At 39.7% G+C, this 26,967-nt stretch overlaps 1 protein-coding gene across 29 annotated transcripts in view; it reads left to right on the forward strand.

Annotated features, from left to right (window-relative positions):
- Positions 1–899: 899 nt before the first annotated feature.
- LOC120573639 (adhesion G protein-coupled receptor L3-like) overlaps positions 900–26,967 on the forward strand; it is a 224,866-nt gene continuing 198,798 nt past the window's right edge. For 14 of the 29 annotated variants that reach the window (XM_039823491.1, XM_039823489.1, XM_039823503.1 and 11 more), the window contains exon 1: positions 6,356–6,964. The gene's annotated coding sequence lies outside the window, so the exon portion shown is untranslated. Of the gene's footprint in view, positions 957–6,354; positions 6,965–26,967 lie in introns of those variants that run through there. The other 15 variants (XM_039823500.1, XM_039823506.1, XM_039823501.1 and 12 more) reach the window with 3 other exon arrangements.

The following is a 26,967-nucleotide window of genomic DNA, read 5'->3' on the forward strand; positions in this document are numbered from 1 at the left end:
TTAGCAACAGTTGCCTAATTACACATCCAGCAGAAGAGGAGCAACATTACAATTTGTTTGGAGTAATTTTTCTGGTTACCTAAATGTAGGCCGTAAATCCAATATTCACTGTCCTATTACGTCTGTTGTGCTGGGGAAATAACTGGCTGTTTCTCTGCTAAATGCTCCAGTAACGCTAGTTGTTATCTTGTTTGTTGTTTAGTTCTGGGCAGGTAGCTTACAGTCAATCGTTAGACTTTTATACAGCTTGCTTCTGTGGCTGGAACTTAATAGTTATTCCTGCATAGGCACAGACAGTTGTCCATGAATTTATAAATTCAAAATGCTAATACAGAATACTTGATTGTATAAGAGATGATGTACCTGTGTAAAGTACCAGCTAGCTAGCTAACAGAACTAAAGCTAGTGTTATGTCATAGTTAAAGTACTTCAGTATTTTTGGAAATGCGCTTAGCTAGTTGCTTTCTTTACAAGTGTTAGACGATTACTACCACCATCATGTTTATGGGTGTGGAGTATGTAGTGTTAGCTTAAGTTTGCTAGATATGTGATAATATTAGTCCAGCTTAGCTAACGTTAGCATAGACTGGAAGCATGGGGAAACTACGGGTAACAGCAAGCTCGCTCTCCCCAAAGTTAAAGGGACTATATACGACATTCAGAACAGTATTATAGCAACAAACACACTATTTGCTATGTAAACATGTAGTGGACTAAAGTAACTTTAAAGCACAGACTGGAGAGTAATATTGGTATTTTCGTGAGGCAAGTAAGCAAATAAGAGTATTTCCCAAAATGTTGATTACTTTTCATAATCAGTCAAAGCAATTTGCCAAAACATAAGTCTCGTACAATTCATGAAGGGAATTATTGATTTTCTGTTCTTTTCTCTTTAGACTGTTCCTGATTGCATCCCCATATTTGATGCCAGTTACTACACCTCAGGCTCTCTAAAGGTAAGGAATGTGTCCTATCTCCATATAGTTTACTGATAATTGAACATGTATATTGGGTACTAATCTTTGTATTGGCCAAAAACAATGTGGATAACATGTCAGAATCGCGGAGACAGTAGTCGCACCACCACATCTTTTGCTTTCCAGGGAATTTCAATTCGAAATGTGTTGAAATCCATCCAACCAATGAGAACTCTGAGTGCAACTAGCAGAAACTTTTAACAATAATGTGGGTTGATGAAGTGTCTTTTTAGCTCAAAGCTCCAGTCTTTGCCTTTGTGGTGTCTCTCTCTCTGTATATGCGCTGCTGTGTTTTTTGTGGGGGTTTAAACACAAGAAATGTCAAACCCAAATCTCAAAGAACACACAGATACACTGTAGGTGTACAGTATATGTAATTAATAATTTTATAATATTGATATAACTTTCTTATTTAAAGTGATTTAGATATATTTAACACATTTACACACGCATGCTAACACAGACTAACTTTTTTTTACCATGACAGACACACTGACTAGCTCCCACTCTTCTAATAGAGGAGAGAGATTAATTGATCCGGCTTTTAATTTCAGTACATTGAATTATGCACTCATATTTTTGAGTTTGTGTCGAAATCATTATACCGCTATTCATTAGGACACAAATTAATCTAAAGTGGATGGCAGCCAATATTCTGAATTGTTCTTGTCGATTTAATTATTCATAAAATTCTATTAGGGCTGCCTTCAATATGTCTTAGTCACTAGAAACTTTTACCTTGATCCAAAAAGAGGCTAATACATACATGGACACCCACACACACCAAGACAGTCGATCACGACCAGCTTGTTGGACTGTACTACAGTATGTAAACTGACTTGTGACAGTGTGGGGTTCTCGGCCAGCTTTAATAATTCTTGTTTTGGGCCATTTTAGTCAGTTATAAGTCAACTGATTCTACACAACAGCATTAGTTAAGTATCTAATTTAGCTGTATTTCTTTCTTAAATGTGGAGGATTGATTTAGCCTCGTTGCTAAAGGTTATTGCTAAAAATATTCCCTGGTTGAAGAATTAAAGCAGCAGTGGGTAAAAGAAATGTAGGTGTTGCTTGGTGAAGTTTATTGCAGCTGATGTAATGGTGGATGTAGGAAGGCATGTCGTGCCCACTGACTGTGGGTGTGCGTGCAGGGACTGAAGTTAAATACAACCAACTTTTCAACACGTTAACATCTACAAAATGGGTATATTAATGCAAGATATGTTGTATAGATAGATGCCTAATTGTGCCAACTTTTGACTTGTAGAACTCAAATCATATAATGTTTTGCTTTTGTTTGAAATGATTTGTTTTAATCATAACAAAGTCAAATTTAAAGGACAGGTTCAGATTTTCAAGTGTAATATAGTTCTCACATGCTATATGTATGCTAAGAGTTATGCGTTGCAGTAATCATACTTACTCATCTTTCTGGCCATGAAGCAATTGCTTTGCTTGATCAACTACACTGAAAGAAATGGAGACAAAAGGTAGTGTAACAATGCATTATGTAATAACAACGCATTATGTAATAAAACGTCAAAATGTAATAAATGTATACTTTACTATACAAATTTATTACATATTGGGTTCAGGTCTTTATTACAAAATGCGGCAGATTATTACATAATGCGGGTGTTGTTACATAATGCAGTGAATATGTATTACATTTTGACATTTTATTACATAATACATTGTTATTACATAATGCGTTGTCACAGTCCCCGTTATGTGCAAAAATGGGTTCTTAGGTTTAGCCAAAGCTAATATGAGGCTTCAGTTTGGCAGTCTGAATTTGCCAAAGTTGTGTATAAATGTATTGCTAGTGATTTGTCTTGGCAATGCAGCTAACTAGCTTTATCCCTTTTTTTGTTGATCCGTGGCTCAGCAAGGAAACGACATCCCAGGAAACACAAAGAGGGATGGAGGGAGAGAGGGAATTCCTCACTATAAATGCTGCAACTTTTAAAGACCACCACTCAGTTTTGGTAGTTAAGACTGCTGAAGCCTTATATTAGCTTTGGTTGATCTTTGAAATGAATTTTTTTATTTCTTTCTTTTATGAAAAAATGGCTGTGGATTTTGTCCCCCATTTCTTACTGTGTAGTCGCGGCAATTGGGGAGCCCAACACCAGCTAGGTGTGAATTATGACTCTCGTCTGTCAGGAACAGAGGCAGAAGTAGTGTGACATTGTTGTTAGTTGCAAACCCTTTCCTGACAGGGACTCAAAGTGGATGGATGGGTCCAGAACAGCTGTAGCTTGAGTAGGAAGATCGTTGCTTGTGGCAGGTGACGCTGATTTCATTTTACCATGACCTGGATATGTCTTTTCCTAACCTTAACAAAGTAGTTCTACTTTTAAACATAACCAGGATTGTTTTATACAATAAACTTGCATCTAGCGTTATGCTAATTCTCATTTTGTACTGTAGCCCTCTTTTCTAAGCCAAGTGCACATCCACACCGTTCCCCACAAACAGTTGAAGAAGAGTGTCTAGTTGTCTAAGCGCTTTAAGCACTGCTGCATATGTAAGTGTCAGCACTGTGAAGATGATAATTCCTAGGCTTGCTAGCATGGATAAACAGGGAAAATGGCTTCTACATTATTGGATTCACTTTGCACAACAACTGTCCCCATAAGCCTTAATTTTCCTGAACAGCTTTATTTTTGGCAGGAGTTTCTTACAACAGCATGGTGAGTAGCTGTACAGAGGTTTTATGGTGCCGTGCATCACTTTATGGTGTTCAATTATGACTGTGTCTCAGATGCTTAACTCTCTGTATTTAGTAAATCCATTGTTGGCAGCTGGAGATTTAGCATTAGCATGTTACACACACTATTATACCTATTGCCATGAACTGAAATGTTGGTGTTTACAAGGAAATGGACATTGCAACGAGTTTTCCGTTATACAAATGACTTGGCTTAGAAACTATGTTTTACATTTTTCCCCCTTTCCTTCTGCACATTTTTATTCACTAACATTTTATAGTGTTTTGCTTGTGGCACACAATTACAAAAGCAAACAAATAAACAGACAGAAAAACAGAATTTCACTTCTTTTTTCTTAGTTTGTTAGAAGGAAACACTAAGTTTGTGAAACCCAATACATTCTACTTTAACTTTGTGAATACCACATGTAGTATATTTAATGTATTATGCATGTTTTAGAGTTGATTGATGCATATTGTGTCTTCCACAGCACCCAGACACAAGCACTCACAAGCTGAGGGTAACAGCAGAGTAGGGTGAAAATGATCTGTGGTCGGTCCATCTGTATGAGCAACCTCTTTCACATACAGGTAGTCATTAAGTCAACTCTTAATAAAAAAGCATTGATTATAGCAGCTTTAAAATTGTAAATCCACCCATGGTCCAACTTATGGAAACATTTTGTTATGCTCTGTCCCTGAATAAGGTTTACTGTAATGAAATAGGTTTCAGCCTGTTTTTCTGTTCATAAACTGTACTTTAATAATTATGTTTGTATAATGACGAGTGTGTTGTGTGGGTGTTGACTTTGATTTAGTCAAAATACTTCACCTCCAAAATTTAACTCATAATTAATTTTGCAGTGTAGAAGAGGCATATGAAAATGAATGTCATTAAAAAGAATTCCTGCAAGGGTACTTTATTTGAATTGACAGTTGTTTTATCTATTAGAATTAGCATGAAGAAATCTGATCCAGCATGAAGTGGGGAACAAATCCTTGTGAGGAACTACTTATTGTAAATACTAGACTGGTAATAATAGAATAAAAGGTATTAATGTTGCTAATGGGGGTATTTTATACGCATACAATCTGACATGTTTGATTTCTCACAGTAAGCTATTCATTGTTGTCGGATCAGAGCTTTTTCTTTGTGTTACAACTTTAAATGAGAGTACCTAATACTGACTGAAGGTACTGAATAGAAAAACCATTTATTGTTGATGATCTTTGTTATTTTTGATTTGGAGCTTCAGCTCACATTCCTTTCCCATCACTTTCATAATTTACTGTCTTTGTCTGCAATGACACTATAGTAGGGTCTAACTTGCCCCCATTTCAATGTTTTTGAAATGCTTTTCTATATTAATGGACGACATGCAAAGCTTTTTATGTAACCATGAGGCATGTGTTATTCAGAAGATAAAAAGGAACGGATCCTATTAGTCTGTAGGCATCTGCATCTCCAGTATCGGTGTAGTATTCATGTTACTGCTAATGTGGATACTCTTATTTTGTAGTTCTTGTATATTTTATGTAGGCTAGTCGAGACGGCAGCAGTATATTAAGGTGTCGCTTTGAAGCTACTTGGTTTATGCGAGTGTAATGGCAGGCAATGCTCTACCTGGAGAAATCCATTTGCATCGGGGGTGTATGGAAAGCAGTGCCAGGGAGAGATAACGCTGCATCTTTTCAAACGCAGGCAGCCAGTTATTTTTCATTGGGGCGTTCAGGAGTTCAAGGTGTTTCTCAGACAGGAAACAAGCTCAAAAATGTGCTTTACCAAGTCTGTGTTTGCGTGGGCTCATTAGTGGAGCACTGGGTGAGTGATTGGATAATTGCTTATTATTGGGTGATTGTAATTGGGATTATTAAAGTGATTAATTGGCTATGGCGTGATTGAGAGATTGAATGCTGGCTGGCTCCAGCTGGAGATGTGCAGCTGGTGCAGCGTTCAAAGGTCATCAGAAAAAATTCTGTGCGTGTGTTTTTTTGTTTTTTTTTTAGCCCATTTTTAAATTATGTTTTACAGTCAAAGGAACAGCTGGGATGATAGTATATGTTGTGGAATAAGAAGATGGAGCTTCAACAGCCTCCAGCAAATTGATCAGTATGAATAACAGGCTTCCAGCAAGAAAAGGGACTGTGAACTCTTCTTTGAGTACATGTATTGTAAAAAGAATACTTGAGTGTATCCTTCCCTGGAGAATGCAGTTTATTAAATCGATTCACTTTTTACACCTGCAGACATCTTGGATTAAGCACGTGTGGCATTGTATCAGCCACACCTAAAAAAAACAGTGTTTGGCATGTTTAGTCATCAACTCAAATCTCAGTTCTTCATTCATACTACATCCTTTATTTGGCAGTTCTTATACTAGTTGCATTTTCAAGAAGCATCGAATCTTTTGAGAGAGAGAGAGAGAGAGAGAGAGAGGCACAGTGGATTTCGCATAAATGTTGCAGCCACGGGCGCACAGACAGACTGTAATAAAACATAGGTCTCCTTGCCAGCCTCGGGTGAGAAATAGCCTAGTGTAGGTAGAGAGGCTTTGGTTTGTAGCATGTTATCTAGTGTTTGCTGCTAGGTGGAGCCCGAGTATACGGCGAGAGCGGCAATCCACATCCGATTTTTCCCTCCTCACCTTTCACTGGCTCTCCAAACCCTCGGTCTCCATACAGAGTTACTCCCAGCCAGTGCGCACAATTGGTTTGTCATAGTCGCAGAGAGCTCAGTGTTTTGGACCCAAACAACTTAGATTTTTTTTTCCTCTTCTTTTCCCTTTCTCTCAAGATCCCCCCACCCCCTACCCCTCCTTAAATTCTTCTGGATACTCTTGTTGTGTGTGTTTGTGTGCGTGAGTGAGTGAGTGGTGAGGGCTGCTGGCGTTTTCGCCTTTCAGCTTCATGGGACGTGATGTAGCCCCCGCATAGAAGGACGTCTCGTGCTATAAAGGGATGTAAAGGACAGTACCGTGGATACAACACGAGGAAGCTGCTGTTTCTCCTGCGACATCACCAGCACTCTGGATTCTGGGCGCACAGCACATTCGACCGAGGATATTGAACGGAGCGACCGGGAGGCAAACTATTTTGGATTCGTTGTTCTCTCTCTCTCTCCCCCCGACCCCTTTATCAAGTCCGTTCCTCACACACAGTGCGTAAGGACGCTACCCAACGCCTGAAAGACAGTTGGGAGAGAAATGAGAGCGAATACTTTGAATGGAAGGACATGAGCTATCCCTCCTTTTTACCAGTCATTTCTAAATCCGCGGTAAGTGTGACTTTCCGCCACACAGTGCATGTCTGTATGTGCGCACATCCACAATAATCTGCAGATTCAGCTCAGGGCGATAATAATGCCCATGAATGAATCCCTGCAGCAGTGTTGATGTGCTCTGTAATGCAAGTCTTGGGATGCTCGTTCAGGTGTAATCAGCGCCGATTACGGCGCAACACATTGATATAGCCAATATGAACATTTCAATTTCCTGTTGGACTAATTAATCCGTTCTGTTAGAGGGTTGGATTATGAGCTAATGTATCCTGTTGAGTAGTGAAATGTCTTTTTAAGCATTCACATGGTGCTTGAAACAATGTGCTCATGTCTAAAAATGGCTTTGCAAAGAAGTTGCATATTGGATGCACACAGATGGAAGTTTTTGCATTATGAAGTCATGCAGTTTAATTGTGGACAGTATGCTTTTTTTGCACTTTAAATTGAATATGTAGCCCTTATGTATTTGAACTGAAGCTAAGACAGTAGCTGACTGTAAAGCATAAAGTGTGTGTCTTTCAAAGGTGCTAGAATCAAGAGATGTACCAATGCAGGCCTGTGTTTTCTGTTGCAGTTTGTTAAAATAAAAAAGTACTGGAGTGTGAGAATAGATGCAGCGGTGTGAGCATCTGCATTTTTCATGATAGTTTGACTATATGTTAAGAATAAAATATGCAAGGGCTATGTAAAATTTACACACCACATATGATTTAATGCACACGTATGAAAAGAGGGAATAGTGAATAGATGCCTGTGCTGTGTCTGAGAGAAGTGCAGGGTTGAGGGGCCACAGTATCTCATGCTTTGATGTGAGGACAGCACACTGTCTTTCAACATCAAAATCAAAGTGGAAAAGGTAACTAAGCCTATCACTTTGAATCGGATCTGCAGTTTGGAATATGCTTCAGTCTTTGTTGGATTTTATCCTAAATAATATAGCAGCTGTGAACTTGGAATGGGATCTGCCATGACTAGGCTTTGGCTTCTTGTGATTCAGATGTGTACTGTGTACTGTGTGCTGGTTGTGTCCTTGTATGACAATTACATTCATTATGTCCCGGACTGCAACCCTGTCTGTCATATCATCTGCTTTTGTGGAAGTGCCCTCAAGCAGATGACTCACACACATGCACACACACACACACACACACACACACACACACACACACACACACACACACACACACACACACACACACACACACCACCAACAGGAAAATCCTTGACTTTCTCCACCAGGGGAAACTCAAGGGGACATTTGATGTTTTCTGACTAAACTGCACTTTGTCTTCAGTGTGTCTCATCCATTTTGATTTAGCTAAATGCTGCTCCTTGTGGAATATAATCTAGGTTATATTTAATATAACAGCAGTTGAACTTAGCATCCGGTGTGATACCTGATGGGGCTGTACTGTATAAAAATAGAGTAATTGTTCCCTTGCCTTACTTAAAGCTGCTGTTATGTTGCAGTCATGAGACACTGTGCTACGTATTGATTGAATCGGTTATCTCGGGTAAAGAAACACATTGAGATAGTGATATGTGTTAATAAAAATGGAAACTGTCAGGGTACACATTGATCCACTGTATTTTAGTGTTTTCACCATAGCTTCTTATACCAGTCAATGCTATTACTGGCATTGACTGGCATGTTTCTCTCAGCACTTGAAACTGAAATTCACAAAAATGGTTAGATCCCTTACCCTTAGAAAACGCTTTACTGGGTTCAGTAGAGGCCTCATACGGGTTATTCAGTACTTGTTTTATCTGTATAGTGACTTATATTATCATATTCTGAAATTCTGTTAAATTTTTTACAGTCTAAATCCAACACTGCGCTGGCACATATTTAATCCGGTTGTAATGTATTACACGTACATTGTTTAATTTGTTGCCCTCATTGGGATGCTAGCTTTTTCTTAATTTGGTCATTTGTATTGTTCCTCTGAAGTGATCCCACTCTCTGTGAGTGTAGTTTTTCAGCTAGTGAATTTCTTTCCATCGCCAGTTGTCATTGCGGTATGAATGAAGACATGTGCTCTTCAATTTCTTCATTAGCTTAGTTTGATGTGGGCTACAGTTTCATGCCTCATAGTATGTACAGTGAGGGCTTTTACTGGTGTATCAGTTTGGATAACCATTCTTCAGAGTAGCATTTGAAAAAAAGTATTCTTTCAGGTTAACATCTTTTATCTATTTATAAGTTGCAGGAACGTCTGTCTGTCTGTGTGGGTGTTATGCGCATATTTCTCGAACCGTAAGTCGGATGGATTTCAAACTTGACAGGTGTCTTGCTACGGGCACGACTAAGTGCAGTGCTAAGTTTGACGTTTGGATTAGAAATGCAAAAGATATCGTCTGTAAAAGAAGCACACATTGGCTTTTGCCGCTCTAGCTGCTGGCCACTCCCCCTCTCACATTGCACAGTGCACACTGACTGAGCACTAAACCTGTTTGAGTCGTGACTCACTCGGATCTTTCACTCTTTAAATTAACTCATGAGTCGCTCATACGACACGAGACCTCTCTCTCTCTCTCTCTCTCTCTCTCTCTCTCACACTCACACTCACACACACACACACACACACACACACACACACACACACACACACACACACACACACACACACACAAACAAACAGTCCGGTTCTGGTGGTTGATTAACGCAGATATGTGCTGTTTAGCTCTCATAACGGGCCAGGTGAGTAGCGCACTGCCATGAGTCCATGACGCTAATGTCTGATTACTCCACATTTGCATTGTGATATTTTGTGATTACATTCTGAATCTGCAACGTTCTCTGTCAGGTAAATCAGTAAGTCTGTAGTAGGATATACAGGGGAGCTGCATTTGAAGTGGTTTGGGGTCCTTCTGTAAGTAATTTTGGGGTACAATTTGGTTTTGATGAATTCTACAAGCAGCAATAGGCTATCGCAGGCCAAGCAATCGTCCCGTTCCAAACGGGCACATTTTCAACGGGCACTGCACTAGTACTACAAATTTATTTTTTTAGATGAACGTAACCTATTGTTGCTTTAAACTCATAACCTAAACTGTAAAGACACTGAATTCCCTTTTAGTGAGACCTTCAATGTCCGACTATACCGACTAATATCACTCAACCCTGGTCTGAAAAGCAGTATAGCAGAATCGCTGAGTGATTGAATGCCTTTTCATGTCTTTATCTAAGTGCTTTATCTCTTGGGTTCTGGCATGTCACTGATTGTACATTGAATGTAATGCTCTATGTAATACTGCACAAACATTTTCAGATGTAAGATTAATGTTTTCTCGCACTGAATGTACAGACGTCTCTGTCGGGATCGAAGGCTGTGGATCGGTTTTGATTTACTTTTCATATTCCCATGGACATTAGCACTAATGTGGGAAATTATTTATGGGTGTTTTTTTTAGTTATCAGAGTCAGTAGAGGTACAGACTGAAAAGCTTTAAACTCAAACCCTTTTTTGGCAGTGAGGAATTACTGTTAAGTTGGTGCAGTTGATTACAATTCCAGCAAAGTTGATGGTCTTCATGCCTGCCAATCACTTATAGTAATGTAAGGTCACTCCTTCTCCCATTCACTTCAATAGAAGCCAGTACAATGGCATGTATTAACTGTAGAGCTGGAATGGTGACTTTGATTAAGTGAATTGATTAGGCCTTTGACAGAAAATTACTTTATAGCTATTTTGGGTATTGGACTGTTGAACAGACAAAACAAGACATTTGAAGATGTCACCTTGGGGGTTTTCATTATTTTCTGACATTTAAAGACCAAATGAATTAATTGCCAAGAAAATAATCAGTAGTTACAGCCCTAGTTTCCTGTGTTGGGTGTGAGGTCATGGCTGCATTTGGCAGACTTGCAGATCAGATTTCTCCCTTGTTGAACTTTAACTGGCAAATTCACGCTGTGGGCCAATAGAAACACTGATGCACTGTGTGTGGCACTAATCTAACAATGTGCCATTACCTTATTTTGTAAAATATTACACCACCAGAGTACAAACTGCAGTATCATTCTCATACACTGTTCACAGTCTACTTGATAGTTATTAATTACCCACATTGGAACTTTTTGGGCTTTGTGGGGCATTTTTCTTAACTTAAATTAAGGCCATGGTTTCCAGCATTCATAGATCATTTACATGGAAATCTTACTGTTGAATGGATAGTTTAGATTTTTTGAATTGGGGTTGTACTTATCCATAGTTAGTGTATTACCTACAGTAGATGGGGGTCGGCTAGCCCCCAGTTTTGAGTACGGACACGAAAGCTAAGCAAGGTACTGCTGTGGAATGGGGCAGCAGCAAAATGTATTTTATCCACCTAACACAATCAATATTAATTTAAGTGTCATTTCACCTTGCAAAACATGGGAGTTGCTCGTCTAATGCTGCTTCGATCGGTTCATTTCTTTGTGTTATTGTGTGACTTTTAAATCCAAACCAACCCTTTAAACACCAAAGTCACACAATAACGCAAAAAAAATAACAGATCGAGGCGGCAGTAAACCAGCAACTCGTATGTTCTTTGAGGTAAAATTACTGTTTTTGTCAAAGGCTTCTGGTGGCTTTGAAGAGTGCAGAGATAATGGCTTCAGTTCCTCGTTGGAAACGGCTGTTTGACGCCAAGGTGAAGTGGTGAAAATATTCTAAATGTAGTGTACACTTAAATTCACTGATATAAATTTTTTTAGGTGGGTAAAATACTTTTTGCTTCCACTGTAGTACATTGCTTAGCTTTCGTGCCGGTGCTCCTGTCTGCTTCTCCAAACTGGAGGCATGCTGACCACCATCTATTATACCCTGACTATGGATAAGTCCCTCATACAACCCCACTTAAAAAAATCTGAACTATCCCTTTAGACCTGCCTGCATGTGACATGACCATTTTCAAAGATTAGAATATTTTTTTTTTTTTTTTTACTTATTATTGGCGGGCAGCACTGCATGAGATCCTGACGAGTTAGAAAATAAGGGCAACAGAAGAAGAAAATTCTGAAATCTCACACAGGCGGTCTAAATGATGGTTTTTAAAACATATTTTGCAGTCAAATGATTGTTTATCCCTGTGGCTGGATGCTATCATGTTAAGCATCACAGAAAAATCTTCAGAGAAGGGAGATGGTACTTTGGCAGATTTTTTTCTCTGTGATTTTTAAATATGGGTGGCTCCAGTACCTCCAGTGTAACCCCATAGACAGGGTAGCCCTGGTGATTAAAAACATACAGTACTAGCTTATATGCTCTTATAGAATTTATATATTTTTTTTAATTATAATACTGATTTGTGTGCTACAGTAAGGCCCTTGGTTTTTGTTGAGGTACCAAAGATTAGATTTATCATGCTGTTGGGAGGGAGACAGGTTGGTCTGATGGGGTCCTTTCTCTGGCAGGAATGTCACAAAAGAAGAAAAGCTGAAAATAAAAAACAAAGCACATGCCCAAGGAAAGGTCCTCAAGGTCTACGCCTCTCAACACTTTAGCTGTCCTGTCTCATGAAGAGCTTGGACACAAAGGTTTTGACACAAGCTGTCACAACCCGCTGCAGGAAATGGTTACAGTTAACATAGAGGCTTAAGATGGTGCTTGATGGCAGGAACAACAGACAATTAGTTGCTTGATTCTGTATAGCCCTGTGATTAGTGACCCTCATGTTTGGGAGCATTTTAAGCGAAAAAAGGTCAAAGAAAACAGTATAAACACACACAAGTGCTTTTAAAACAGCATATTTTACTATAGGTACAGCACATGTTTTATTATACTGTTGAATGTAGGTTACACGGCCAACAGGTTAGTGTTTATCACACCCCTGCAACTAACCCTGGAAGATAAGAGGGTCTTTAAAGATCTATGAAATAGAAAGTACAAATGTACCCTGATATTTGGAAGAAATAATACAATTTAAAAACAATCATGGTGTGAGGCAGCTATATCTACCTGTCGAGAAAAAGAAAAATCAAAACTATAATTTACCAACACGATGATGGGGATTATCAAATTAATTCAGGCCTTTTCTCTGTGGCTGGTTTACCACAAAAGTGGTTAGGATGAGCGAGAGAAAGGGTGTGTGGTGTATTGATACGCCTCTTTTAAATAACTAACGGATTTGTGTATTTATACCACACCTGTGAATCTGGTGTGTTGAGAAGAGTGAGGTCATTGAACCATTTCCCCGGCTCTACCTCTTTGACTTGGGCAAGGATGTTACATTGTGTTTAAGGCTGCAACTAACTACTATTTTGATAATCAATTAATCTGTTGATAATAACTTTGATTATTAATTTGATAAAAAGTAAAAGAAAAAGCTCAATTTAAATATTTCCAGCATTTGATTAAAAAAACAAAAGTATTCCTTGTCTTGTACAATGCTCTTAACATTTACAGTTACATGTAACTCAATAAATACCATGTTGTTTTAGTTAATTGCAAATAAAATTTTAAGTTTTTTCAAGTACAGACAAGGCCACTAAATAAATGTTGCAGCCATGAACTGAAAATATGTAATGTAAAATGTAAAATTAACTAATATAGACTATTTCACAGTTTTAAACCTTAACATTCTAAATGTGTCCCAGTTTATTTATCTATAGATACACACACTGCAATGGAGGACATTTTTATCATTTTTTTTGTCCATTAAAACCTATGATCAAAACGGACATCAGCTGACAGGAAGTAAACATGGACCGAAACCGTTGCCCAACAATGCCAGTAAAATGGTCTATATATTTGATGATCAGATATTGCTAAAGTTTATTTTGTGAAGAAATTAAGCATTCACTTTAGACTGTCTCTGACTAATGACATGAAATATTTCAAAAACTCCACCGTTACGTTATACTCCAGTGTCTCTCTGACCTCATTTCAGCTAATTAGCGTTAGCTTTTTCTGCTGTCTCCGGCAGATTTGTGTCTCTTTTTTTGTGTCAGATTTGTGTGTGTGTGTGTGTGTGTGTGTGTGACTAAAGCACCATTACAGGTTATTAAAAGCAAACATAATGGACAAAAATACCTTGCGTCTGTTTTCTCTTCGTATTGTGATGAATCAAAGTAGCCGGGCGTTAGCTTTGTCAAGCGTTAGCTATCAGGGGCGTTAGCTTTATCAAGGTCAGCTTTAAAATGGCATCATCAGGAGCGTGGCAACATAAAATTATTACAAAATGGAGAGAAAACAAATGGAAGGTATTTCTGTCGATTATGTTCATTTTTAATAAACTGTAATCATGCGTCAAATCTGCTAGAGACAGAAATGTAACCATACAAAATGCCATTTTGTACTGGTACATTCACAGAAGACACTCAGCCTTGATTGTGTTTAGAATTAAACTCAAACATCATTTTAATCTTTGCATTCAATTTTAATAAAGGCCTTCAGGGCTGGTGCATTGTCAAGCTCAAGTGTATGCGTTACATGACCAGTGACAGTGTGTTTGAAAAATTCTTGTGCTTTAGTTTTTATTATCTGCAAGCCACCCCTCCACCCTTAATTTGACACGTAGTTAAGTTATCCCCAGGGGGTCAAAACACTTAGCAGGCGCATTTTAACACTCGACAACTCTTCTACAGGCAGAGATACACAGAGTGCATTCCAAGGGGACGTGAGCGCAAAGCATTAACTTAGCTTGTGCAGATGCAGATATGCATTAATTTTATGAATGGAGATGGAGATGCCATCTTTGTATTGCAGCAATGATTCTACACTACAGTATGTCTGACCAGTGAACAGTACTGTGATCAAATCAATTTCCCCTTACTTGATGAAATCAGCAATGGCGTTCTTAGCAAGTATATCTGTGTTCCAAAAAAAGCAGTTTGTTGTATAACATTGTCAACCCTACCCCCACTAAGGCTGAACTGGCCCAAGGAAAACAAATGCCTATGAGTGAAAAGGATACATTCTCGGCTGGAGTGCAGACATGGACCCAAAAATGTCAACTTAGCATTTAAAGCAATCCAAGCCATTCTTACGACCCTGTTGGTCGTGGTAAAATGTACCCAAAAGCTATCAAACTGACAAAGCCTGACGGAGCCACAGTACATCAACCTCTTTACTACTCTGTAAAATTTGATACATTTGTCTATGTGCATTTTACAGAATGAAGAAAAGTTTTTTTGCAACAATATTGGTTGCTTTCCTTTGTTCTGAGTGTTTTTTTTCCTCGTGAACTTTGGACCAGTGAAGAGGATTCTAACAAAGATGCAATGCTTCTCTGAGACTGAAGCTCTAAAAGAAGTTAATTTATGGCCTGTTTGGGAGGCAGGTTTGGGCTTGAATACATAATAAGGTAGTGCACCTGCAGCCGCATACAAATGAATGGAAATGACGGTTAGTATTTACACCTCCCTAAACCATTGGGACCTCCTGATCTGACCACTAATTGGCCAGCGAAGAGAAATGAAGCTTCCTTGTTCTCAGGATGCTGTTTCTGCAAAAATCTGGTGCAGATAGCAGCTTTGCACCCACAATCTTAAACCAGTTATCAAAACGCGCACCTTCAACTCATAATAAAGCAGTACAAAATAGAAATATGGCAAAGGGGTAATGCACAATGATCACTTAAATTCATATTTGTGCTGTTTCAAATTAGGTAGATTAGACCAATTCTATTGATACAGAATATATCTTTCTGGATCCCTTTAAAGCAGTTCTGTCAAAACTATTTTGAAACTGTATAAAGTACTGTAGCTCCTCAGCATTGTCGGATTATAAGACAATGGGCCCCTGACTGACACGTAAAAGGCCCCCCCACACCTCCCTCATGGGACTAAGACCCCCAGACTGAAAGAGACATAAAACGACTACAGACAACGAATGGTGTAGTATCCTTGGGGTCAAATTGTCTCTTTGTAGTTGTTTTGCATCTCTTTCTTGTCATTTTGCATCTTTGTATTCATTTTGTGTGTCTTTGTAATCAATTTGTGTCTATTTGTAGTCATTTTCTGTCTTTTTGTAGTCATTGTATTTCTCTTTGTTGTCATTTTGCGTCAATTTGTAGTCGTTTTGCATCTCTCTGTAGTCATTTTGCATTCCCATTTCACCCGTTCAGTAATCCAGCCATGCTCTTCAGTAGTTTTACATCTTTGAAACATGCCGGCACACTGAAGAACATCAAGTTTAATAGTGTTACTATTATGTTTGGATAAAAATTCCATTACAACATTTTTTTATTCTGCCATACTTTCAGCCTTCCACTTCAAAAGAGCTTGTAATGGAACACAAAGCATGAATGCCTTGCAGAAATGTTGATTACAATATCCTGCTGAACCTTTTGGATTAAAATACCATTTCTCCATTTATTTTATACTTGATAAAATGTACAGAGGGTAGAATCATCTTTGCAGGTGGATAATTAAATAATTTTCATACAGGTGGGTGGCTCCACAATAAAGGATTTATGCTTCTATTGTCGAGGTCATTTACTCTTTTTCTGAAGAAGGCATATTTGTCATGCACTATACCGGGGTGTATTGGTTCAGTTGATCAGTCTGATTCCACTTATGAATGTATTGCGGCATTTCAGCATCTCCCTCTGTGCTTGTGACTTAGACCAAATTGATTTTCCTAATCGATAGCCTAGGATTGGATTTAGGAGTGTGGGAGTGGGGGTTGGGATCTGGCGGGGCTGACTGCCTCAGCCAGCAGGCTCCTCAAGAGTAGTCGCTTGTTTGTTCCCTTCTTCATGAGCTTCTGCTCACGGGAAACAGTGCCTTTTAAATCTGGGCGCTTTGCTACACTTGCTATCCTGCTTCATCTCAGGTTGGTATAATGACAGCAGAAATGTGTATCCACTGGCAAATGTAAACTTCCCTGCCAACCCTTTGTCACCTCTGGAATGGAGATGACTGAATTGATGCACCGCCCCAGTGGAGCAAAACCGTTTAAATGACAACACATTTTTGTCTCACCTTGAACTTAATTGACTGCTTGAAAGCTGGCGTTTGAAAAGTGCTGACAGAATGACTTCTCTTCTCTTGTGAAACGGTAGCTATTGACGGAGCCTGTTCTGTGTTGTTTTCATACTGCCGTCACACCTGCATGCATCTGTATACCACATTCATAAGTAAGTATGGATGGTGTCTTCATAAGGCTGTGCATTATGGATGGTTCATGTGACACATATTACTCCTCCTAATGGGCTTACTGTCTGTATGCATTAGTATGTATCGCATTTCTGCAGGGAGGAGAGAAGTGGCAAATGCGCTCCTTACTATTCAATGGTGAAGTAAAATACATGGATCGTTTATTTAGTCACATTTCTTGCAGTTTGGCTTTGGAGATGGAAATATCTGATGTTCCCATTTCAGCCTTTTAGTTAGAAAAAGCAGTCGTTAACAAGGCACCTGATGACAAGTAGCTTGATGACCCAGGTGTCCACCAGTGTCCCTGTCAGTCATGACAGCTGGAGGACTGGGTAGCAGTTACGCTGTCACTGGAAAAGACCAGCTACCCCCACTCCTCGCCATCCGCTAGTACATTGGTCTTACCTGTGATGCTGAGCCGCCACGGCACAGTGGTGGCAACTGTGGGATTTCTTAGAGGGGAGCCACAAGACTGTAATCAGTCATTATGTCAGAAGCGAGCCCCATGAGCCCCGCTCCAGCTCATTCAGCCAAATAATAAGCAGCAGATAACGGTGCTGGCGTGCAGGCAGGAACAAAGCCCCCCCCGGGCGAGGAGCTAGAAAACGGGGGGGCTTTTCCTCTCGTCTGCCTACGCATGGACGTCACCTTGGTTCAAGGGCTGGATCGAGCTTTTCATATGGCGGACTGTATATTTTGGCTGTTGTTCGGAGACCTCCCTCCGGTTAATGGCAAACACACGTTGAGGTTCTGAAAGGGAGTGTGTATTTTTTGTCTAATGATTGCAAGCAGAAATATGCTTTAGAGCTAAAGGCTAAATGGCTGCTAGATGGTGTTCTTTAATAGAATGGAGATATCTTAATGTGTTTAAAATGTAATTCTTTTTTGGATGCCTATAATACTTAAACAACTTACTACATTGTTAGTTTTTTAGTTCCTATTTTCTAATGTTTCTTAATGTCAAACATTGAAAGCTTGTCTCAGTCGTAATAAAGGTTAGTGGACTACGTAAATACCAGGGATGGATACAAGTTCAGTATTTTATTGTTCCATTTCTGCTATGTTGTATTTTATGAATATATTGGAATGTTGTAAACACTAACACTTTTAGTCACAGATGGATCTAAATTAGCTTTTTTTTTTTCAGCATTTGTCAAGATATTCTTCTTCTAGTATTTACTCATTTAAATGCCACCACAGGACTGCTGACTATGTGATATTGAATAAAAGAAACACCCCCTCCCCTCCACCCTCCAAGTTCTGTCATTCCATAACAAGGGTCACAGTCCCCCATTGTCCCGCTATAGCATTCCTCAGCATGGTAGTATTGACTGGTTCGGCTGGGTGAGCGGTGCCATATAACATCCATACATCATTGTAGAGACAGAATGGCAGACAGTGGGAGTTGAGATGTCAGATCATTCTATCCAGACAACTGACAGCCACTCCCTTCCTGTTCTCCACAGTGATTCTGCATTGATAGTCCTGTGCTGCCGGACTAACTCTGCTTCCAATCAGAACATACGTTCAAAGAGATATGAATGTTATTTGTTCATCAACTACCACATTATAATTCGTTCACTACTGTATGCATGCAAATATTGATAGTTGATTCATCTCATCAAAATGTTAAGCTTTTTATAATCTTCCCATGGACCCCTTTTACTCTCTCATACATAATAAATGTAGCTAAAAGTCAGGCTGACATAGAGCAATAGCTTAACACAGTAGCATGCTACTTCCACATGGAAAGTAAGAACCTGCTGCATGCCACCAAACAGTGAGCTCACTCAGGTCAGTCTAGGTCCACCCTTTATAGAATTTGTGCCCATAATGATTAATAACGTAGGTGTAGTTATTGCCTTAGAAGTCATCAGTGGAATGCTGCAGTTAAGCAGTCATCTGTAATCCAGTTCCATTACACCTGCCTGCGGTTTCTCTTAATGCATTGTCTTTTTTTCCCTTCATTCTGTGTGCTATACAGTCTCTACTAATGAACAGCTCATTATTGATTGGTATAGACAACAAAGATTGCTTTGTTGCACTATTTCCTATCACTTCAGTCTCTCCCAAAGAGGTGTCGAAAGCAGTAGAATGTCCCTTCTTTTGGCGGCCCCAGACCAAAAGTCCATTAAGCAGTGTTTCTGTTGTCACTGGTAAAAGGTTAGGCTCCTGTAATCTTGTTTATGTTTTTGGTCAGTAGTAAGCCTCCCTCAGCCAGCTTTGTGTCAAACGCAGCTGGAGAGGCCTCTACAATTGCAGCAGAGCAGAAATAATTGGTCCAGTGGCTTGGATGCAGCCATGACACGCAGGTAATTTGCTAATTTCTGTCTCTCAGCTGGTGTTATCATTGCAGGACGCTGCGGTTTTTGGAAAGAGTGTGTAAAAACAGGGCTGCCAACTCTCACCCATTGGTCGTGAGACACACACATTTGATTGGTTTCACGCGCTCACACGCCACACCCCCGATTTCTCATGCTGAAGTGTCAATCCGGTCGGTCAAATGCCTGAAAGATGAGTTTATCTATAGATCTACTTGTTGAGCCACTCGTGATCGACTAGTTATGCTTTCAGAGACGGTGAAGGGGTTCAAGAGCGCCCCATGTCTGTGGAAGTTTTGAAATTTTCTCACAATTGCGAAGCTGCTTCACAAGCCATCCCAGGCGCATTTTCCCCCGCATTTCCCCGGCTTCAGGTATGTATGCTTTGAGTATTTCATAAATACAGACCCGTCCGTTGCTTTGTTTCCACGCAGTGACGGGTTGCATCCGTGCTCCACCTCCGATGTAGAGCAGCGTACAGCTACTTCTCTGAACTTTGTCAGAGACCAGAGACCCAAATGGGCTTTTGTGTCTATGAGGAGGGAAGAGTAAATTAGGCCTACATGTGTGTTGACTCAGCAGAGATAACATTACATTAGAAAAAGTTGATCTACAAGAGAATAGTTGAAAGTAATACAGAATGCCTAATTTTCAATTATTTCTACCATAAATTGATGTAGAAATTGGTGCATAAAAATTCTGTGTTTAATGCTCAAAATTATGTCTCCTCACAAAATCTTCAAACAAAACCTATGTCATTGCCAGGCCAGCTGTGACTGGTCCAGATGTTTGTGCCAGCTCACCAGGGGGGCAGATACTGGGAAACTTTGGGCCACTATTGTGCTTCTCTAACCTCTGTGCATCTCTAAATGTAACCGTAAATAATTCATTAAATGTTTCATAGTATTAACAAATAGTCTTTAATTTCCCCAAAAAATTGCGTAAGTTGGGAACAGAGGATGAGGGCCAGACATTACTGGGCCTTGGTACCAAAAAAGTTTGAGAAAGGCTGTGCTATAACACATGCACAAAAGGAGCCATGCTGTGTCTTTTGTCTTGCTGTTGGTATTTTTCAGTCTATTTTCTGCTGGACCTTGTGGTGGGGAAAGGCCTTGATTGAAGAATGAATTTCCCTCATTGCCTAATCTAATGAGGTTTGGTCTTTGGCCATCAGTCCCCCTGGTGTCCAAAAATGGTTATTTATATTTATTTAGTTTTGAAGGATTAGAATTTATGTAAATCAGTGGTTCTCATTCTTTAGAATTCCAGTGCTCCTAGTAGATCCCTTTGGTAGACCAATGTTAATTTAACTTTGGGACCCTGAGAACCACTGATGTGTGTGTGTGTGTGTGTGTGTGTGTGTGTGTGTGTGTGTGTGTGTGTGTGTGTGTGTGTGTGTATGTGTATATATATATATATATTGCTAAGCAGTAAAATGTAGTTTGGACCCACCAAATCTCACTCCAAGTTTTTTGAAAAGTTGGCAGCCCTGGTAAAAATATATACTCTTTATGTTGCTTTGGTAGAAATGGAAATTAAATGGGATGGACAACTTCTATTAAGAGAGTTTGAGTTTTTGTGCCAATTGCTGCAGTCCCAATTTCCCAGTATGTGATTGTATCTTTTTTTTTTGGGGGGGGGCGGCATTATTGTTCAATAATAATAATTGTTCAATAATAATAATAATAATAATAATAATTAAACATGACCACCTGAAATCTCTAATTAAGTGTCTTCATCACATTCCCCTTTGGGTTGGTTATTTCCTGCTGTACACTATCACTGCAAACAAGGTCCACATGCTCATCCAGTGAATTGCCACAGAGTAGTTGTCAATAACCCGACCTTCCATACAATCAAAATCAGTCCTGCTTACGTGATGTCATAACAGTGCCAAGAGAAACCTTTTCCCCTTAGTTTAGCCGTCATGACTTTGAGCAGGCCACCTCCAGCTGACGGGGAAATTTGGATGAAAACGTCTGTCGAAGCCAGTGTTTCCGCCTTTAATTTTTCACAGGACAGCTAGGTGAGAAAGGGGGAAGACATGCAGGAAATTTGTCACAGGTCGGATTCGAACCCTGGACCTCTGTGTCGAGGCCTAAACCTCTCAGTATATGTGCGCCTGCTCTACCACTGATCCAACCCGGCCACAAAGCCACTTTTAATTATACTGGCAGTACAGGATGAAACTGAGCAGGAATGAAGTGCTTTCCGTGCATCGATTTTTCTCTGCATCTGTAGACGCACTGGAGAGAGGGAGAGACAATTGTAACCTCTATTGCTGCACTGCAGGCAAACAAAGGGGGGCTCCATGCATGGCCCTTTTTCTGCTTTCTTTTTAATACAATGAGAGCATGTACATCAAACAATCCTCATCTAATTAGGAAATTCCATTGAATTGGAAAGGAACTCAGGCAGGTCTGGAAAGAGGCCACACAAGCACTTTACCTTGATAGAAGTTTAATGGTTTCTCCGATCTATTTTGACATCTGACAAACTTTGGTCACCCCACCTTGGTATCGGGAGAGTGACTGTCACCTTGATTGGCCTCAGGTCCCCGCAGGATTCCTGCCCAACTCGGCTACTGCAGATGACTCTGCACTACAAAAAGATCTTATTTTGGAAAAAAGATTCCAACCTGGCTTGGGTTTGCTTGTTTTCAGATGACTCTTCCTCCTGTTTTCTTGAGAACTTCCCCTGTAACACCAGCAGATGCGACAATTCGTCATGCATAAGAAACCCCACTCCGGCAGCCATCTGTCACCTTGAGTCTGTTACCATGCACCGGCAGTTTGTTTTGATACCCATTACCCATATACAATTTTAATGGCATGCAAAATATGCTGAACCAATCTCACGACCTCCGAACCTCATTCTTAAATCTGATTCCTGACCTATACATGACCCACGTAACAGAAACCAGAAAATATACTGACTGTCACCATATATAGTTCCTGAGACTTGTGGAAAGGTTTGCCATTTGGTGCCTCGATATACTGTTACCGCCACTGGATGGCTGAAATGAATTATTATGCCCAGTTAAAATGAAATATGACTCCCCCGACCTGATTCCTTAATGACCTAACGAAAACAACATGCCGAACCATAATAGGTAAAAAGCAACGAGGTCAGAGGGGAGCTGATACTACATTCTGACGCCATTTTACTAAGTCAACTGAACAATTTGAAAATGAGTGCATACTGATAAGGGACAACTTTTTCTAAAAAATAAGTTTTAATTTTTGCTTTCTACATCTACAATATGGATAAGATTATGGTAAGATTGTGGTTACGGCAATCAAATTGTTGGTAAGATATAGTTAGGGTTAGGCAGCTAAAACACGTTAATTGATAAAAAGTCGACTGTCAATTGCATTTCTGTGACTGATGTTGAACTCCACCTTGCTACATAAAGGGTACACTACTTCCTGTAGTTCACTGAATGTTGGCATTGGTGTTAATTGTGAGGTGCGTAATCGGCTAATATGGACATCATTCCTGGGATACTGGAATGAATTAGACAGTTGTGGCGATGACTCGATGCCCTTGTTGTACAAGCTGCTAGCTGCTTCAGAGATTTGGGTTTCCATTAGTATGCAGCTCCACTTTCAGTTAAGCTTTGAGCACTGGTAACCAGCACACTGCTGCTCACCATTATGATTGTTTCTGGTTTCTTCTTCCACCCCCACCCCACCCTTTTTCCCCTGTTGCACAGCAATCCCCATGCTTCCCTTGCATAGCAGTTCCCTGTTCAGATGACTACATTTGTCATTTCTGGTTAAAGTCTGATGTTGGAGGTGGGATTCGAGGGGCTTTAGAGGGGCTTTCAGAGTGAAGCATAAAGGTTATCCATACCTTGTTCTTTACTGCCAGCAAATGCACATACTGAAGAACATCAAAGCTTTTCATTTCCCTCTTTCTATGCAGCCCGTTCTTGTAATTCTAAGCATAAACACCTTTTTTCCTCGCATTGTGTGGCCACACATTAGCAAGGCTAGCTACTGTTTCTTTTCCCATCCATTCAGTTCAGTCACATTTGCTCATTGCAGGTGACCTGATGAGAACATGGCCCTTATCTCTCGCTGTGCCCAAGAAGATTTGAACACGTTTTTCCTCAGCCCATATTGTAACATTAAAGCTCAATGGTGTTTTAAGCCCCCAACGTCTCCTCCCAGGCAGCGCTGCGACCGTTGTCTTCAAGGCACCTAACCCTAACTTTAACCATAACCACTGCCTAATCCTAGTGCCTTCCAGGCAGCGCTGCCTGGAAGGAGACGTTGGGGGCTTAAAACGCTGATAAACAACATTAAAGCAGTCGATTGCCACATGCTATCACATCAGCCACTAGCATGGAATAATGCAGTGCAGGCTTGCTCAGTGATAGAAAGATGCCTATCATTCTTTGCTGAGCTTTTACTCTCCTCAGGGCTACGTGTTTAATATGACTCTACAAATTTGATTTAGTGGGCAGATAGCCTTGGGACTCAGAGGTCGCTGCAGCAGAGAGACCTCTGGTATGTAGTATATGGCAAAAACTAATGTAGGTTAAGGTTATCTTACAGATGTTGTGGAACTGGATATAGCGGGGGGGGATTTTTACAGAAAAGGTGTGTATGGGGTTGGGGTCAGTGAATAACCACCAAGGCTTCTTGCTTTACTATCAAGGGCAATAACACAGGCCACAAAACATTTAGAATTTTTCAGATTATTTTCAGCGGTTTCTTTTTTCTGTGCTAATTTGTTGCTTTTTCCTTTGAGGAGACATGTCCTTCCTTACTGCATATTTCCTGAAAGCATTCTCTCACAGAGCATCAAATTCATGTGACATGTTTTCCTTCAACTCTCATCCCACCCCTTTCTATATTCATCCTCGATTCAATTACTTTTTGGTTTCAGCAGAGACTCGTTCTATCCTATATTGCTCTCCGATGCGTGTTGCTACCCATCAGATTTATGTCGGAGCTGAAGGATGGCTGTCCAATTTTCTGCATGGATAGCAGTGCCGGTGGCATTGTGTGTATTTTAAAAGCTCTTGTCAGATGTGCATTAAGGACGTATAGACTACACAGCCATGTAATTCTTTCAGACAGTGGCCATTTCTGTCACATCCAGCCATTAGCTTGTGTATCGCAGTGATTTGCCATGTGAGTCGTTATGGTCTAGCTGAAAGTGTGTGTGTGTGTGTGTGTGTGTGTGTGTGTGTGTGTGTGTGTGTGTGTGTGTGTGTGTGTGTGTGTGTGTGTGTGTGTGTGTGTGTGTGTGTGTGTGTGTATATATATATACAGTACAGGCCAAAAGTTTGGACACACTTTCTCATTTAATGTGTTTCCTTTTTATTTCCATGACTATTTACATTGTAGATTCTCACTGAAGACATCAAAACTATGAATGAACACATATGGAATCATGTACTTAACAAAAAAGTGTGAAATAACTGAAAACATGTCTTATATTTTAGATTCTTCAAAGTAGCCACCCTTTGCTTTTTTATTAATAAGGGAAAAAAATTCCACTAATTAACCCTGACAAAGCACACCTGTGAAGTGAAAACCATTTCAGGTGACTAGCTCATGAAGCTCATTGAGAGAACACCAAGGGTTTGCAGAGTTATCAAAAAAAAGCAAAGGGTGGCTACTTTGAAGAATCTAAAATATAAGACGTTTTCAGTTATTTCACACTTTTTTGTTAAGTACATAATTCCATATGTGTTCATTCATAGTTTTAATGCCTTCATTAAGAATCTACAATGTAAAAAGTCATGAAAATAAAGAAACACATTGAATGAGAAGGTGTGTCCAAACTTTTGGCCTGTACTGTATGTATATGTATATGTGTGTGTGTGTGTGTGTGTGTGTGTGTGTATATATATGTATATATATGTGTGTATATATATATATATGTATATATATATATACATACACATATATATATGTATGTATATATGTGTATATATATATATATGTGTGTGTGTGTGTGTGTGTGTATATATATATATATATGTATATATATATGTATATATATTTTTTTTTTCTCCTGGTATTTAATTTTTTACATATTTGGCACATTCATAAAAAACAGACTACTGCTATATTGTAGGGTGTAGAATATAACTTCGTAATCATTTATTCTGGTGAAGTCTTCCAAGTGTTTTCACTCCTGGCCTATACTGTATAATGTCAGTGCTTTTCTCAGTTATTCACCTATAAAGACCTGTAGTTCCACATTAAACCCATTTTTTTTAGCCTCAATAGTAAAAGTTATCTCAGCAGAATCGGTCTAGAGTAAAAATTTGGAGACAACCTAAATCTGTCACATGCCAGTAGACAGCTACCCAGCATGGGGTCACCCAGCCCATTACTGTGTCGATGCAGTTATAGTTATGTCTTTCTTTGTAGTCACAGTGAAAGGTTGATGTGCCCCCAGCTGACCGCCCCCCTCCTCACAGGGGTCCTGCGATATCTCGGTTGTCTCCTTCCAGGCCTGAATGGGCACATTGTGCTGCAGCCTGCTGCTGCTCTGCACACCACTAGGTCCTCCACACACACCTGTCAAGCCATGTCCGTGGCGCCTTGGGTGCTGAGACACTCCAGAGCCCCCCTGCTGCACACATGGTTCTTGAACTCTTGCGCACACACACACACACACACACACACACACACACACCTACCTAAAGGCAGTCATAAATGAACAAATAAACATATGTGGTTACGCAGACCTATGTTAAGACACAGACACGTATACACAGACATACACAATTGAATTTCACATAAACACAGAGCATGGATACATGCTCTTTCACACACTTTAACACACACACACACACACTCTCTCTCAAAGACTTGACTTTATTGGAAACACACCTCTCTCCCCTCGCCAATGCCAAGGTTATATTCAGTGTGTGCAGGTCGGCTTTAGAATTCAGAAAGGGTCAAGTTCCATATTTGTCAGGGTGGGGAGGGCAAGGCCACAGAAGGTTGGTTGGGGTGCACATGCTTGCACATGGAGACAGGATTCAGGAGTAAACTGTCTGTAACGCGATCCACTGCTTCAATCAGTTGCAGGTTTTCTGCTTTTGAGTTAAGAGTAACCGCTGTGGGACATAGTGTCCTTTGATTCTATATAGCAAATAAGTGGAGGTTACATTAGTGCTGAAATGTTCAGCAACACATTTTTATAAATGATTAATCATTTTAGAGCTGAAACAATTAGTGAATTAATCAATTAGTGGAAAATGAATGGCAACAGTTTTGATCATTTGAATAATTGTTGAAGACATCAAAAAAAAAAAATCTGGCTAGAGCTTTTTCAATGTGAATATTTGCTGGTTTTCTTAGTCTTTCTATGATTGTAAAATTAATATATCTCTGGGTTTTTTAACCATTGGTTGGGGAAAAAAAGAAAATATTATGGGCGAAAAAATAATTGGCACATGAAAATAATGTATTATTAATATATTAGCTGCAGCCCTAAATAATTTTTTATAACTAATCAGTCAAAGAAAAAATATAAAAAAAGGAAATGTATGTTGCAGCTTCTCCAATGTGAGAATTGATAGCTTTCCTCTGCCTCTGTCATTATAATAAGATTTTAAC

Source organism: Perca fluviatilis, chromosome 14 (assembly GCF_010015445.1).
Source record: "Perca fluviatilis chromosome 14, GENO_Pfluv_1.0, whole genome shotgun sequence".
Classification (NCBI taxonomy): Eukaryota; Metazoa; Chordata; class Actinopteri; order Perciformes; family Percidae; genus Perca; species Perca fluviatilis.